Raw genomic sequence first — 7,588 nt, 5'->3', positions numbered from 1 at the left:
TAATTTATAACCTTTTTAGGTTCAAATTTCACGAAATTCATCAAAATTACGAACATTTATAAATTATTTTGCAGATAAAATTTAATAAAATGTTCTATATTAAAGCCAAGACTTACAAATTTAATATAATTAATGATTTCTGAATACTGCATATCTACAAATATCCAATCAGTTAGAATAAGGTAAATACTAGATATTAAATTTAAATTAACATTTTCTTATATGACAAATAATTTTATAATAAGATTTAATAGTTTTAATAGGTAGTTTCAAGTGTACTAATCATATTTATACTTTCCAGTAGTTCACTATTATAGTGTTTGAATGTTTCTCAAAATTGGTGTTATGGTGAAAAAACCATTAAAATATTTTATACTTTGTGATACAATCAAAAAATTATTATTATGAGTAATATTTAATTGTAATTGTTAATATAATAGTTTTAAAATATACCATATAACAGATAACTTATTTTTAATTATTATAGAAATTTAATCAAGTACTCATTAATTTTTGTAAATCGTCTCAAAAATTTTTGGATATTTTGTGTCATATTTTGTGATACATTTGAACTGATTCGGCGGACGGCGACGCATTGATTGGGAAACACTGCACTACTATTAAATTCTTCCAAATGCGCAACCTAAGGTTTCTTGTAAGTTATATTTTTACTGCAAATCAAACAATTTTTAAATAAGCATTTTAAGTTCCAATTTAGACGAAATTGGATACTTAAATGAAAATTAGTTCTAAAATGTATTAATACATAAGAAATCTGGGTATGAAGAGAAAAATTATTATTCTATAAAATTTGCCACTTCCCATGAAATGAGCTTCTTAAATATACTTATGTTAAGTTTCAGTATGCATAATTAACTTTTTCCTGTGAGTTCTCTGCTAAAACAAACCATCGTCATTTCTTACTCGTTTAGTTTCATTGAAATGCATGATCTCAAATATATATATATATATATATAATATAATATAAATACATACAAATCCATATTCTAATTATTTCTAGTTTTATGGAGTATTTAAGAATTGGTGGATGTTAAAAATAAATGTTAATAAATTGTCATATGTCATTACTCATTAGTATGTTACCAGTAGTGTTTTAATTAAGTAGATTTAATATGATTTAATTTTTTTAAACATTTATATTTGATTATTTTAATTGAAAATCAATTATTCTATATAATTTAAAATATTAATGTTCTGATGATTTACATATATAGCGTACCTACTCATGAACCTAATCATGTAGCTTATTAATCATCATTGGCTTCATTATTTTAAAATTAATAAAAGCTATTAGATCTCAGTTCTTTGTGGAATTCACTGGATAATGTACATGATAATATGCATTATATACTTAAATAGCCGTATAGGTATTATTGTATTAAATTTATTTAATATAACGTATAAACATAATTATTTGTATAGATATTATCGAATCACAAAGTTCTATTCAACATGACGTATAATTTGAATTTGATAGTATTATATATTTACTAACCATTTCTGAGTGTCTCGATTAAAGATAAATAATATGTATTCAAACTAGCTATATATGACAAAACATATATCATACAAGATACAAGTATATAATAATAAAAATAGGAAATGATGTGTAGCGTGTGATTGTATATAATAGGAGTGTATTATTTAACGGCTAGGAAAATATGCCTGCCTTTCATTAGTCACGTGTATAATGGATTTATCAAATTTTTTGAGCACGTGTTAGAAATGTGACGATCAAAGGTATTTAACTATCAACAAATTGGAAAAAATATTCATTTTTTTCATGCCAAATTACACTGCAAATATTCATACATGCTCAAAGTTGAATAATTAGTTGAACATATTAATAGCTTAAATTAAATATTTGCTATCTTATTATTTTAATTCTATGGATCACATTCGTTCTGATAATTCATAATAGCTATAGGTAAACAGCTGTATATTTATTATTTAAAAATTGTATATTATTATTTATTATCAATAGAAGGTGCATTGTGCCATAAATTATTATTATCTATTATGTTATAACTTATAACCATGTTATGGAGTTAATGAAATAATTTTAACCCTAATAATATCTGATTTTTAAATAAACTAATCTTTTAATACTTTCTTTTGTTAAAACTCAATAAGTATTGTATAAATCTTCATAATTAATAATAAAGGAACTAGCTGATTATAAAGTACAAGTGGGTTTATGATTATGAGATAAAATATAATCAAAAAAAAGCTAAAAGTTTAATTATTTAATAATTTTTCATTATTATTTTAACATTGTTAAGTTATTGTGTACCTACTTAATATTATTTATTTTTAAAATTAGCTAAAAAAAAATTATAAAAAAATAATGTGACGCGTGACATATGCAAATATAATATCGGTAGTCAAAAACATTTTATGCGATGTTATATAAATCATATAAGTACATAGTTATAGGTACTAATACAATAGAACAATATAAAAATAACACTCGATCAACTGATCAAACTACTGTATCTCTAGTCTCTATAGAGTTCAGGACATAAAGTTTAAAATTCCAAAAGATATAGACATATCTGTAAGACCGTAAGCTGATAGGATGTTGGCAATGTGTATGGTGTATTGGTGTATCTCTCTTAATTACGAAATATTTCAAAATCCATGGGCTAATACCAAGGCTACGAATGCTATATAGAAATTGATATTGTAGTAGAGTCTTAATGTTTCGGCGTCAGTCCAGCACCTTCAGAAATCAGGCATATTTTTACTACATCCAGTAATAATTTTATTTTTGTATTATCGCTTTATAGTTGAATTGTAGGTACTATCGAAAATAATATTGTTGAAATTTCAAAAAAAGTTATTAACTGTCCTAACCTAACCTAATAAAAATAAATAAATTTGAATTTTTATCCGAATTTTGTTTAAAAGTTTTTTTCAATAATCCGTTAGTACCATGGTGCTATATATATATATATTGGATTAATAAGACTATTGTACTTAGTAATATCTAATATATTAATAACTGTAATGATTATATTATAGGTTTTTGATAGATTTTTAAAAATAACTACTTAGTTTGAAGTATAAGCTATATGTAGGTACTAGGTAGGTATAGTTTGAATGCATATTATTTTATCGAGTTTTCAGAAGTGGTTAGTACATAATATATAGTACTAAAAAATTCAATTTTTACGTTATACGCAGTGATCAACTTAACGTAAAAATTTATTATTTAAAAAAACATAATTTTTTTTTTTATATATAATATTAATTATTAATTTGTCACAAAACAACATTTTTGGAAAAAAACTTAAAATATTTTTATCAGTATTATTTTAAGTTATTACTTTTTTGAATGACAACATAATATGTTTTTAATTTCAAATGTTGTTGTTTAGTATTATTCAATGTATTTCGATCTTTAAAAATTGAATTTGGTAAAGTATATAGTCTATTAGTTATATGTATTTAAAGTTTCTAGTATGGACGAGTTGAGTAGTGGACCAACATTTTACAGGGTACCCCAGCACTACTTAAATCAAAATAATAAATATCGTTATTTAATTGTTTATTTTCAAATTTGAATTTAAATGTTTTAAAAAAATAATTGTTTATGAATTTATAATTAATCTATTATTATTGTATTATATTATTAAACACAAAATTTGTATGAACTTCTAAAATACTACAAAATAATTTTCAAATTTTTAAATTTTGACCAAATTCATCAAAATTCTAACTTAAAATGCATATAAATTATACTTATAAGGGATCTTGTATTAAATTTTCAAAAATTTTTATCCAACGAATAATTATTGTTGATTGAAATTTATAAAAATAAGAAAAATATGGTTTTTACTTTTTAGTTTTCGAGTTTCATCATAAAGACAAAATCGATTTGTTCGAAAATTGGATTTATATAAAATACCAGTTTTTCTTTCATTTATTTTTTTTTTATTCCGATAATAAAAAAAAAATTCTTAAAATTTTTAATTTTGACCTCTTTATAATATAAACGGCTGGTACCGAATTGGTTCCCAAACCCACATGCCGAATTGGTTTCCGTTTGAAAAACCTATTTAGTAAGATAAGCCGTATTGGTTCCCATTCAATTATGTAAATTTTCCTTCTTAATTTTATAGGCTTATAACTATCAACTTTGAAATAGGCTTGGTTAAAAATAATAATCAACAATTAGTTCCCTTTTCACTAAACATAAACTCCATTTAATAACGAACTATTAAAATTTAAAAATTTAAATTAAAATACGGTCGATACAAATTAATAAAGGTACGAGTATACTCGTATATTATGACGATATGTTATTGCTCACTAACATTATCATACGTACATAGAATAAAATGTACGATATACCAATTGTATACCAAATAGCAATATAGCTAAAATATATTATACTAGATATAGTATCTATATTTCAATCGTTAACTTACTCGATCGGGGTATCAGCGATAGTTTGCTAAACCTCCAAAAATCTATTGCTACTATAGAGTATAGAGTGTAGGTAAATTTATATTTTTTACCAATTGTTAAAAATAAAATAAAAATTGTAACTACATGACCTAAACACAAACGGGAATCAGTTCGGCTTTGCTTAATAAAATACTTTTTTCAAACGGAAATCAATTCGGTTACTCCCACAGTCCCACACAAATCAGACCCAATTTGCAATCAGATATCACCCTCATTTTTTTTTGCATTATATCGACTACTTAATGTGTACACATATACACATATACACTTACACAAAAAAAAAAACTATCATTATAAAATCAATGCATTCATTGCTCCACTCAGAATCTAAAATGTATATTTTTTAATGATTAAAATTATATAAAAAAATATTTTAAAAAAAATAAAAATTTTTTAAATAACGAGTGTATCGTTAAAACAAATGCATCACCTGGTTTATACGTGTACTTTTATAATTTTGGGGAATTATATACCTTGCTGATGTGAATTTTACTCTTTAGTCACCCTAGTTTATATTACTCTCTATTGATACAATGGTTTTACAAGATAGGAGCATTGAGAAAGTTTCGAATAGTATGAGTATAAACTCATATACATTATACTCACCATCATAATAATAAACCTTGAAGTACTTTAGATTACATAATTTATTCAAACGTTATCTCATTAAATATAGCGATTGTGTTTAAATAATAATTTTTATCGTGATGTTCGATTGCCGTGTGGTGATTATGTTCAAATCACGAGGCATGTATTAAATATATATACGCGTATATTCGTTCAAATTTACATGATAAAAAAGAATAAATCCGTAATAATAAATTATATATATAATTATAAATAAAAAAAAAAAAACTATAATAAGTAAAAATAGAAATTTTTTATTACATAGTTAAAATATTGTGAACTATACAAATAAATAAAATATAAAATAATAATAGCTGTATTTTTATTTTTTAAATAGAAAATGACCTAATCACATGAAATTATGTTATTATAAAAATCTTATTTAGTATCTTTTATATATTATAGTATTTCATTACAAAATCACTTATTGATAATAATACTTTACAGCTGAACTTCACACCGACTTTTCAGATACTTAATGAAAAATGTATAATGTGTAAGCTAATACCCGATTTGCTACTCATGATTTTTGATTTGATATTTTTAAGCAATAATATTTTCAATGATCCAAAAACAAACGTACATTAAGTTTGCAGTTGCTCAAAATAAATATAATAACTCAATACTATAAAAAAAACTATCTCTGTCAAATCATTTAACAATTTTTACAAAAAGCTAATTATTTTTTTTCTAACTCCTAATGTTTTCAAATTTAAATATCAAGTAATGATGTATGAAGCTTATAAAGTTTTCTATTAACAAAACTAAACCATAGAAATCTTTTAAATAGACTATTCTATAATACTCGATTTCTTCAATAAAACATAATTATTTTTGAGAATATCAAAGAGTGAAATTATATTCTAAATGTGACCAGTGAGGAGTAAATGGGTTTTAGACGAAGGTATTATTTTGTAAAATTATCCAATAATTACATAGTGATGTAATTTATTTTGATAAAATGTTTGTTTTTAAGTAATAAAACTTGAAAATGTAATAACGATCATTTATTGCCTTATAAATTATCCACATAACAACTTGAAAATATCGAAATAACATAATATATAATATATATGATTTTTTTATAAACATTTGAAGTTCAAATTTATAAAAAATTTCAAATTATTTTTAATATTCATAAAATTGGCTTGAAGATCTAATACAATAGATTTCTTAAAACTTTAAAAGTAGTGTTTGGATGCGGTAGTCATATTTATTCTATTAATACAATACCAAGTTAGATAACCTATTAAGAATAAATAAAACAAAATTTTTTTTTTGTTTAATTATCATTTTTTTAAAATTGTATTACTTTTTAAACGAACTATAATTGAAGACTGAACTTCAATAATATTTCATTGTATACAAAAATAATTTTAAATAGAGGTCTGTCTCTACTAAAGTAATTAAATAATATATTGTATATCTTCTATGAAGCAATTATCATAGTTATTTATTTTAATTTTTTGTAACATAGTAGATTGGTATAACATTTTCCAAAAACATTACATTTATTACAAGTATAAAATCAATAAATAATTATTAAAATATTATGTATTTATACCATATTATTATATAATTGTAAATGTTGAATTTATACCACCGTGATACAGGATGAATATGTTCAATGTTCATAGTATAAATACATAATACTACAAAACTAATCAACATTTTTTAAAAATGTCATTACATGTAGTAAAATTCATAATCTACGTAAAAGTTTTATATCCCCATGAATAATGTTTTTTTGGTTTATAATAAAATAACTAACATAATTAAAATACTTAATTTCATTAAAATTTTAATTGCTTAAAATTATATTTTATAAAGTAATTGTGATTGTATACTTTTTAAAGTATAGTACTAGTATAAATTGCTTATGAGAAGTATTAAATTAAATTTTAAAATTTTAGCTCTAAAAATTAAAAATTTTATAATATTTCTACAACAAAATACTTGTAGTTTATAATTTTGTGATTTTAATGAATTTTGTGAAAATTTTAAATTCAATTGCATTAAAAAAAAAAATGTCTTATTTATTTTTAATAATTAAATACATATATATATAAAAAATATTTTTGTGGGATAAAATTATTACAAGATATATTAAGTTTTGGAGAATTTTGACTCAGCAAATAATTTTTAACCAACATTTATTGAAACTAAAAAATTGAAATTTTTTCATGCCTATAGTATTTTATTTTCTCATACCTTCAAAATATCTTGAAAATTATACTATCTACAAAAAGTATTGATGTTCATATATATTTTTAATTTGAGATACGTATTGTGGTTCCAGTATTAGGTACTTAAGAAAAACATTTTATTATTTCATTAAAATTTTTAAATCTTTTAAGGTATAAAAAGAGAAATTGTTATGAGTTTCTAACTCTAAAATACTGAATACATTTTTGCGATTTTATCGAAATTTTAACTTCAAATATATATACAAAAATTGCGTGCACGT

Source organism: Aphis gossypii, chromosome 1 (assembly GCF_020184175.1).
Source record: "Aphis gossypii isolate Hap1 chromosome 1, ASM2018417v2, whole genome shotgun sequence".
NCBI classification, from domain to species: Eukaryota; Metazoa; Arthropoda; class Insecta; order Hemiptera; family Aphididae; genus Aphis; species Aphis gossypii.
This window is presented reverse-complemented; position numbering follows the sequence as displayed.